The 9211-nt window shown below is 56.2% G+C and overlaps 1 long non-coding RNA gene across 1 annotated transcript; it reads right to left on the reverse strand.

Moving 5' to 3' along the window:
* Positions 1-1166: 1166 nt before the first annotated feature.
* Positions 1167-5483, reverse strand: LOC106998227 (uncharacterized). Its single transcript, XR_001444627.3, has 3 exons — positions 4799-5483; positions 4148-4222; positions 1167-1432 (listed from the first exon to the last, which is right to left on the reverse strand). It is a non-coding gene; the product is annotated as an uncharacterized LOC106998227 (long non-coding RNA).
* Between the last annotated feature and the right edge of the window lie 3728 nt (positions 5484-9211).

Here is a 9211-nt window from a genome sequence, read left to right on the forward strand (position 1 = left end):
TTCATAGTTTCTGCTGATAGACTCTTTGGGCTCCCATCTTTCAATGTTTTGCACCCTGGTGTTTTCTTTAGGATTTGTGTCTGTCTGAGTCAATTTGGGCTGCTGTAAGAATACCACAGACAGGGACCTTAAATAAGAGCTCTTTATTTCTCAGAGTTCTGGAGGCTGGGAAGTCCAAGAGCAAGGGGCTGGCAGATTTGGTGTCTGCTAAGGGCTCCCTTCTTGATTTTCAGATGGCATCTTCTTGCTGTGTCCTCACATGGTGGAGACAGGCCATCTCCCTGGAGTCTCTTCTCATAAGGGACCACTGTGGGGTCCCACCCTCAGGACCTCATCTGACCCTAATCACCTCCCAAAGTCCTCACCTCTCAATACATGTGATATGGTTTGGCTGTGTCCCCACCTAAATCTCATCTTGAATTATAGTTCCCATAATCCCCATGTGTTGTGGGAGAGACCCGGTGGGAGGTAACTGACTCATGGGGGCAGTTACCTCCATGCTGCTGTTCTCGTGGTAGTGACTGAGCTCTCAGGAGATCTGATGGTTTTATAAGGGGCTGTCCCCTCTTTTGCTCCACACTTCTCCTTGCTGCTGTCATGTGAAGAAGGACATGTCTGCTTCCCCTTCTGCCATGATTGTAAGTTTCCTGAGGCCTCCCCAGCCATGTGGAAGTATGAGTCAATTAAACCTTTTTTTTTTTTTTTTTTTTTTTTAAATAACTTACCCAGTCTCAGGTATGTCTTCATTGGCAGTGTGATAACAGATCAATACACCATCCCACAGGGGATCTGCGGGGGATGCAAACCTTCAGTCTGTGGCAGTTCCTTGTGGTTCTCCTCCCTGGGGTTCCCTGGCCCAGACTGTTATATGTGGACTGGTCATTAGCACTGGCAGGTGTCCTGTCTTGGGTGCTGAAGGACGGAACCTGAGAACAAGCTCTGCCTTTCGGGATGTGGGCTCGGGTGGGCCACCCTGGGGGCATCGTGGTCTCTGGGATGTGGGAGCAGGTTTTGGAGCAGGCCCTGCCTTCCTACTCTTAACACAGACACTGCTGTCTCAGTTTCCTGCAAACAAACACTCTTCTCCTCTTAGACAGAAAAGCAAACGTATATCCAATCTTTATAAGCAGATAGAAGCTTGGTTCAACAAATGAACGACCCATGTGTATTCAATTTCCTGTTTATTAAAATTAATAAAAATGGGCCATGTGGTATGAGCCCCTTTGCCGTCACCATTTCCCGAGGCTGTATCCATAATGGAATGACGAGACCCTTGGAGGCAGCAGTTTGAAGGAGCTGGACGATTGCTGCTCCCACATAACAGTCCTGAGCTTACTGTTCTAGGTCAATGGTCATGGCCACTCAGGGACCTAGGTCTCCCCATGTTGCTCCCACAATGAGGCCATGGCCACCTGGCAGGTGCAGGTCCAGCCTACGTGGAGTGGAGAGGAGTGAGAAGGATGCAAGGCCAGTATCTCCAGCCCCATCCAAGCCTGGATGTGGCAGAGGTCGGAACAGCCTCTTGGAGCACCTTTCCGGCTGGGCCTGGGGTGGGTCCGGCAGGGCAGCCCTGGCCTGGTTCCCTCCCTAGGGAGGAAGTCTGCAGCCCGCACCATGAGGGGTGGCACCCTGTGTGTTAACTTCCCTCCTGTGAGGAGCCTTATGGACCCAGAGCTCTTCTGAAACTCAACTGATTTAATTAATCAGTGTTGTAATTATTATTGTTTTTGTGCTCAGATTATTATAACTTGGCAGGAGGGAGAGCCTTCAAGCAGGATGCTTTGTCCTTCTGGAACAACCCCTGGTGACTGGAAAGCATCCTTGCTTTCTGGCAAAACAGGGTGTTCTAGGTGTTTCTGGATATTTCCTCCCTGGGATATGGAGTTGGTGGCCCTCCAAGGATCCTTGCCATCTTCCATTGCAGAGGAGACTCTAGGCACAGGAAAAAGGGACCCGTGGCTTTTCATAGAGACAGGATTGGAAAAAAAATGGTCTTTTTATAAATATCAAAAATTTTCATAATTTTGCCAATTGCACATGTAACGCTGCTGCCGCTCTTTTCCCCAGTACTAGGGCCCTCTCACATGGACCTGGAGAAGGCTGTGATCTCGGAGCCTGCGGCACAGGAGGGCTGTGGGGAGGTGGAGGCTGGGGGTTGCAGCTGCACTGATGTGCAGGGGGCTGGGTCCAGGCCAGCTTTCCTGTCTGCACTGCCTCCTTCATCCTGACCCCTGTCCTGACCCTGTCCCTGGAGAGCTGCCTCAGGGTCACTGTCCAAGGGGCCTCTGCCCTGGTCACAGCCCCTTTCCTGCTCTTGTGGTTCCAGGACACCCTGCTTGAGCCCTTGTGGACCTCCATGGACCCAGCCATGCCCAGAGCCACAGAGCAGAGACCTGTGTCTTCCAGGGCCTTGCTCAGAGAAGGCTGCTGGGACAAAGAGCATTTCCTCCCTTTCTCCCTCCCTCCCTCCCTCCCCTCTTTCCCCTTCCCTCCCTCTCTTCCTTCCTCTCTCCCTCCCTTCCTCCCTTCCTTTCTCCTTCCCTCTCTCCCTCCCTCCCTTCCTTACTTCCTCCCTCCCTTCCTCCTTCCCTTCCTCCCTCCCTTCCTCCCTCCCTTCTTTCTCCCTCCCTCCCTCCATTCCTCTTTTTCTCCCTCCCTCTTTCCCTCCCTCCCTTCCTTCCTCCCTGTCTTCCTTTCTCTTCCTCCTTCCATCATTAATTTATTAACCAAAAACTCCCTGTTGAGCACCTACTGTGTGCAGTGTAAGAGGCTAACCTGTCTGGCCGAGCTGAGCCTAAGGCGGAGGTGACCCTCCCGAGAGCCGCGCCACTCTCAGAGCTGGTAAGGACTCGCCTCACACAGGAGGCTCTCAGGCCCGGCATGCACTGGCTGTGCTGTGGATTCGCCCATGTCCCAGGCACAGGCTCACACCTGAAGCCCAGCTCTAGCAGCCAAGATAGCCTTGACAAGGGCTGGCTCCTGCCTGCCAGAATAGAGATGAGCCAGAAGCCCCAGGCTGCCTCCTGCAGGAGGGGCTGGGTCCCGATGTCCTCCACAGTGACACAGGCACGTCTCCCAGGCACATGTGCGCCGCCCCCCCCAACACACACAAGCTCATTGCAGGCGGCTTTCTGAGAGAGAACAGCACGGGGAAGGTGGTAAGCTTTGGCATCAGGATGACCAGGGAACCCCGGGCTGCGACCAGGGCACAGGCCACCAGCACTCTGCCTCTGTGCCTCTTATCTACGACATGGGGCTCGTACTAACAGCACACACTATGGGAAGGATTAGGTGTGATGCTCTGGACCAACTGTGGGCACAGGGAATCGAGAAAGGGCTCGGTGGCCCACAGCTGCCATCAGAGTTGTCATATGGTGAGGATTTTATGGTTTTACCATGATGGGTATATATTCTTCAGAGAAAGGCGGACACCTGGAAACCCAGATCTTGTCCTGTAGCTGTGGAGCCAGCATAGGTCCCACTGCCCCAGGGACAGGCCCAGCTGCTTGTTCTGGGATATGGGGCTGCAAATGTTGTGAGCTTCACAGGGTGCTGAGAGAGGCCAGCCAAAGACTCCGAGGACAATGGGGGAGGTGGGGAGGTGCGGAGGTGGGACTCCAGCTGGGGAGGAAGCATGGGAGGGCAGGGACTGAGGTCCCCAAAGTCTTCTCCAAACCCCGAGATTCTGAGATGTATGCTTTAGGACACGACAATGGCTTAGTGACTTTCACTCAGGGACAAAGCCCCCAGCAGAGTTAGCATCTACGCTCCTAAGTGTCAGGTGCCTCTGGGCCACCTTTGTGCGCTGTGCCTGCCCCTGCCTCTGCCAACAATCTACCCCTTAGGTTCTGATGACAGAGTCCCTGTCATCAAATGGCTTTCTTTACACCAGGGCCAGGGCTGCTCAGATCTTCTGACACAGTCACCTGCTGGGCCTCAGGGACACTCGGGCACCCTCCCCCTGGAAAGGCCACCTGGGTTTTGGAGACAGACAGGCACAAGTGTGGCCTGGAGTTCCGCCTCCCTGGAGCTGCCTCCTGACCACTCTGGGTCTCCATTTCCCACCTGTAGAGAGGCAAACAACAGCATCGGGCATGGGGCTGATGTGGAAAAGACGCTGCGGAATCTGCATGTCACAGATGCTCACCTTGTGTTTCCAGAAGGATTCTCGGGCCGAGGCGTGGGAGTGAGGAATCTGGAGGGCTGGGCCACCAGCAGGAACCTGCAGGGAAGAGGACCTGGTGCGAGGAGTGGGCTGCGAGGTGAGGAGTTCTGGGGACCAAGGGGTGGGATCTGCACTTCATCCTGGGAGGTCATTCGATGGGGGCCTGCCCCCGGAGCAAGTCAGCTGCCTGGTTGCTACGGTGACATAAACACCAACGATGGGCAGGCCCTGCTCTGGATGCTGGCTCTGTTTTTTTAATCTTTCCCAGCTCTATTTTACACGGTTTACCAGCATTTACTGAAGGACAGCTGTGCCTTGGGCTGTCCCCAGGAATCCTGCTATCCCCATTGTACAGGCGAGGAAACTGAGGCTCATAGAGTTTGCAGAACGTGCCCAATTCAGCAACTGAGATGCTGCAGGGTGGGGTGGGTCTAGATGGCCCCAAACTGGTCTCCTCGCTGCTCCATTGCTGCAGTGGGGACCCAGTGAGCACTGGGAGCCAGGGCTGGTGAGGTGGCTTCAGGGAGCGCCTCTGCACAAGCACGCAGGGCACATCTGTAGCCCTGCCCAGGCGAACGGTGCACAGCAGGCCAGGCTGAGGGCAGCGGGAGGAGCCCTGGGCTGGGGGTTGACCTTGTCCCAACGTCCATGTCAGCGCTGGCAGGTGATGGGTTTCTCTGTGGCCGATCCCTCCTCTGGCTCTCTCCAGGTTCTGCACGCGTCCGGCTCTTTCCCGAGCACCTGTCTCGCCCTGAGGCTGCTCACTCTTCTGTCACAGGGCTTGCAGAAGGATGCTTGGGCAGATCTCTCTAGCACCAAGGCCCTACTTCTCCCCGGCCCATGGTTTCCAGTGTGGATCTGCCAGCCTTCCTGGTGAGCACAGGATGATGAGAACCTAAAGCAGCCATGTAGGTGGGGCTCTGTGGAAGGCTGCGTGGGTACCCAGACTTTCTAAGGTGGCCTGTCCCGTACACAGCTTGGTGTGCACAGAGCTGACTTGGAGATGAAATGGATGCATTTCTTGTAGATTTGATGCCCTGGATGCCCAACCCAGGGATGGATGTGCAACGGAGGGCCCAGCTGGAACTTTCCCCGGACCACAGCAGGGACAGATCTGCTGCAGGTGCTGACAGCAAGGCCTGGGGAGTAGGGGGAGCAGACAGAGCCAGAGATGGAGGGTGAGGGGCCAGTTCTTCTGGGACCTAGAATAAAGAAGTGGAAAACATTTATTAAAAAATCCGCTGCAACACCCCTGAGAGGCGCAGTTTGGTGCCCGTGCACTCCCACTCTCCCTGCAGCTTGGGAGCTGCTGTGCAGTGGGGGAAGCCGAGATCCCCACAGCTCTGTTTTACTCTCAGTGATAGAAGGCATGGTACAAGCTCTGTGTCCAGCCCTTCCCCAAGTTACATCACAATATGAGGATGCTGCAGCTGGCCTGTGGTTCACTATTGACTAAGAAAAGGCAAGCTAGGAGCAGCAGAGTGAAGCCCAGGCTCTGCAGAAAATAGCAGCTGAGGGTGAGGAGGAGAGGAGGCTGAGGAAGGTGAGGAAGTGAGGAGTGAGGAGGTGAGGAGTGAGGAGGTGAGGAGTGAGGAGGTGAGGAGTGAAGAGTGAGGAGGTGAGGAGTGAGGAGGTGAGGATGTGAGGAGGTGAGGAGTGAGGAGGTGAGGAGGTGAGGAGTGAGGAGGTGAGGAGGTGAGGAGTGAGGAGGTGAGGAGGTGAGGAGGTGAGGAGTGAGATGGTGAGGAGGTGAGGAGGTGAGGAGTGAGGAGGTGAGGAGGTGAGGAGTGAGGAGGTGAGGAGGTGAAGAAGTGAGGAGGTGAGGAGTGAGGAGGTGAGGAGTGAGGAGGTGAGGAGTGAGGTGAGGAGGTGAGGAGGTGAGGAGGGAGGAGGTGAGGAGGTGAGGAGTGAGGAGTGAGGAGTGAGGAGGTGAGGAGGTGAGGAGTGAGGAGGTGAGGAGGTGAGGAGGTGAGGAGTGAGGAGGTGAGGAGTGAGGAGGTGAGGAGGTGGGTGAGGAGATGAGTGAGGAGGTGAGGAGTGAGGAGGTGAGGAGTGAGGAGTGAGGAGGTGAGGAGTGAGAAGGTGAGGAGTGAGCAGGTGAGGAGGCGAGGAGGTGAGGAGTGAGGAGTGAGGGAGTGAGGAGTGAGGAAGTGAGGAGTTAGGAGGTGAGGAGGTAAGGAGTGAGGAGGTGAGAAAGTGAGGTGTGAGGAGGTGAGTGAGGAGGTGAGAAGCTGAGGGGTGAGGAGGTGAGGAGTGATGAGTGAGGACGTGATGAATAAGGAGGTGAGGAGTGATGAGGTGCAGAGTGAGGAGGTGAGGAGTGATGAGGTGTGGAGTGAGGAGGTGAGGAGTGAGGAGGTGAGGAGTGAGGAATGATGAGTGAGGAGGTGATGAGTGAGGAGGTGAGGAGTGATGAGATGCAGTGAGGAGGTCAGGAGTGAGGAGGTGAGGAGTGAGAAGGGGAGGAGTGAGGATATAGGGGTGAGGGATGAGGAGTGAGGCACCTGGCAAGGGCTCCCTCAGCATCCATTTCTGTGGGATCCCGGTATCTGATCCTCGCCTTGGCTCTTCCCCTGAAACCCTCCAGCTGCCTGCACAGCAGAGGGACCCCAATCCCTTCCCAATTCTGCCCCTGGCCTGGTGCTGGGATGGCAGGACCTGAGCTTTGTGGCCTCCGAATCCCAGGCCCCGTGGACTTTGCCCTACAGTCTGAGCCTAGGTCACCTGGTGCCCTGAAAGGCCTTTCCCCAGGCAGGGCGGATACGTGGGTGCCAGACAGGTTCTGATGAGCCCCAGGATCCCTGCTGGCCTAGCCGGGCCTTGCCTGGTGTCCATTGTGGGCGGCCAGAGGGGTCTGGAGTCCTGGGGTGCGGGGCATGGAGCAGAAACGGCCATGATGGAGGGGATAGAGATGTGGGGTTCAGAGATGTTGGAGGGGGCGTGGACTCAGGGCAGCCTGGGCAGGGGTTTTGGGACCCATTCTCCTCCAGACAGCCTCTTGAGTCGCCCATTACCTTTGTTAGGAATCCACAGATTCATTGATTTCACCAGCCGCCACCCCTACCCCCCGCCCCCGCCTCCCCACCCTGCCAAACATCTGCTGTTTAAGAAGGAAGGCTCTGGACTGGATTTCTTGGCCACTTCCTCATCTCGGGGCATTGGAGAGGTGAGGCCAGGCTCAGACCTGATCCAGCTCCCCCGACCCCAGCCCTGCGAACCCTCAGCTCGGCCTCCTCCTCCCACAGCCTTGGGAGTTGCTCTGGGGGGCCCTGCTCTACCAGGGGGTGTCCTGGGGTCCCTGGGGACCTCTGGTGACCTTGTTGAGGAGCCTTCTGCCTGCAGCCACAAGCTTTCCTGCGGGAGCAGCCGACCGGCTCCAAGCCTGGCTGACTGAAATGAGATTCAGAAGGAACTTCATCGCCTCCTGCCCCCCGAGCCCGCTTCCCTCACTCTAAATAATTTAGACAAACACACATCTCTTTCACAGTGGCTGCCCTGAGCCCCTTTTATCAAAATCAGCCCTTTGAACAGTGTTTTCCGAGAACAGGAGGTTGCCATGAGCCGTTGGATTCGGGACGGATGCATCATTCATGACGGGAGACAGCTGCTCCGGCCCCGCCCAGCCCCAGTGGCTGCAGCGACTGAGGGTAAGTCCTCTCCGCCTTCTCCTTATCAGCAAGAGTCTCCTGCAGGTCCCGGCGGGCCGCTTGCTCAGTAGACTTATATGCAGTTGGCTTGAGGTTTGGGGGTCCTGGTCCTGCCCTGCAGCAGAACCCCTCATTCTGGCATTTGGGAGCAGTGATTCCATGCTCCCTGCTTGGAGGTGGGCTGGAGGTGGATGTTCACACCTGTGACCGCGCCCGGGCCCCGTGCCTCCGGGAGGACAGCTGGGGGTGCCCAGAGCACAGGGTGGGGTGCAGGGCCCAAGGCCTGGGTTCGCTGGGCTGGAGGTGGGGGCTGGGGGCCTGAGTGTTGTCAGGGGTCGGGGATGTAGGTGCCTGTGGCTTCTCTCTCCACTTCTGACCTATGCATGCCTTCCTTTTTCCTGTTTTTTAGTCTTTTATTTTTATTTTTTGGCGGGTGGGGGAGGGTGTCTCATTCTGTCGCCCAGGCTGGAGTACAGTGGCTCAGTCTCGGCTCCCGCAGCCTCCACCTCTTGCGTTCAGTTGATTCTCTAGCCGCCCAAGTAGCTGAGGCTACAGGCGTGTGCCGCCACACCCGGCTAACTTTTGTGTTTTTAGTAGAGACAGGTTGTCATCATATTGACCAGGCTGATCTTGACCTCCTGACTTCAAGTGACCCACCTGCCTTGGCCTCCCAAAGTGCTGGGATTACAGGTGTGAGCCACTGCGCCTAGCTCAATTTTTCAGTCTTCATAGACTATTTTTTTGGAACGGTTTCAGGTTACATCAAAATGCAGAGGAGAGTCTAGCGAATTTGCCTGTGCCCCACCCTACCCAGTTTCCCCGTTATTAGCGTGTGCCCTTCGCATGGTGCGTGTGTCACAGCTACCAACCCGATATGGATGCATCATTGTGAACGCAAGCCCAGCTGGATTCCAATCTCCTCCATCCTCACTCAGTGCCTTCCTTGGGTGCAGGATCCCGCCGGGACCCCACGCCTTGGTGCATTTCCACTCCCCTCTCTCCTCCGGACGGTGCTCTCTCCCCTCCTGCCTCACTGTCTTCTCTTCTGCACGTAGGGAGTGAGGAGTTATGCGCCCTCTCTCTGAGGGTGGACTTCGAAGAAAGGTTGAATCACATGTCCCATTTTGCTCACAGGCTTGGCCAGCAATGTCATAGTAGGTTAAATGGTGGCCACCCAAAGGCGCCCCGGTGCCTGGAGTTGTGCAGGGGCCTTATTTGGAGAAACGGTCTCTGCAGCTGTAATTAAGGATCTTGAGACGAGGAGGCAACCCTGAATTATCCGGGTGGGACCTGTATCTGGTGACACATCAGGGGAAATTTTTAAATAAGAGAAAATAGGAAGGGAATTTGAGACAGACAGAGGAGAAGCAGCCCCGAGGGGAGGCGGTGTGTGCAGGCG

Source organism: Macaca mulatta, chromosome 5, assembly GCF_049350105.2.
Source record: "Macaca mulatta isolate MMU2019108-1 chromosome 5, T2T-MMU8v2.0, whole genome shotgun sequence".
In the NCBI taxonomy this organism is placed as follows: Eukaryota; Metazoa; Chordata; class Mammalia; order Primates; family Cercopithecidae; genus Macaca; species Macaca mulatta.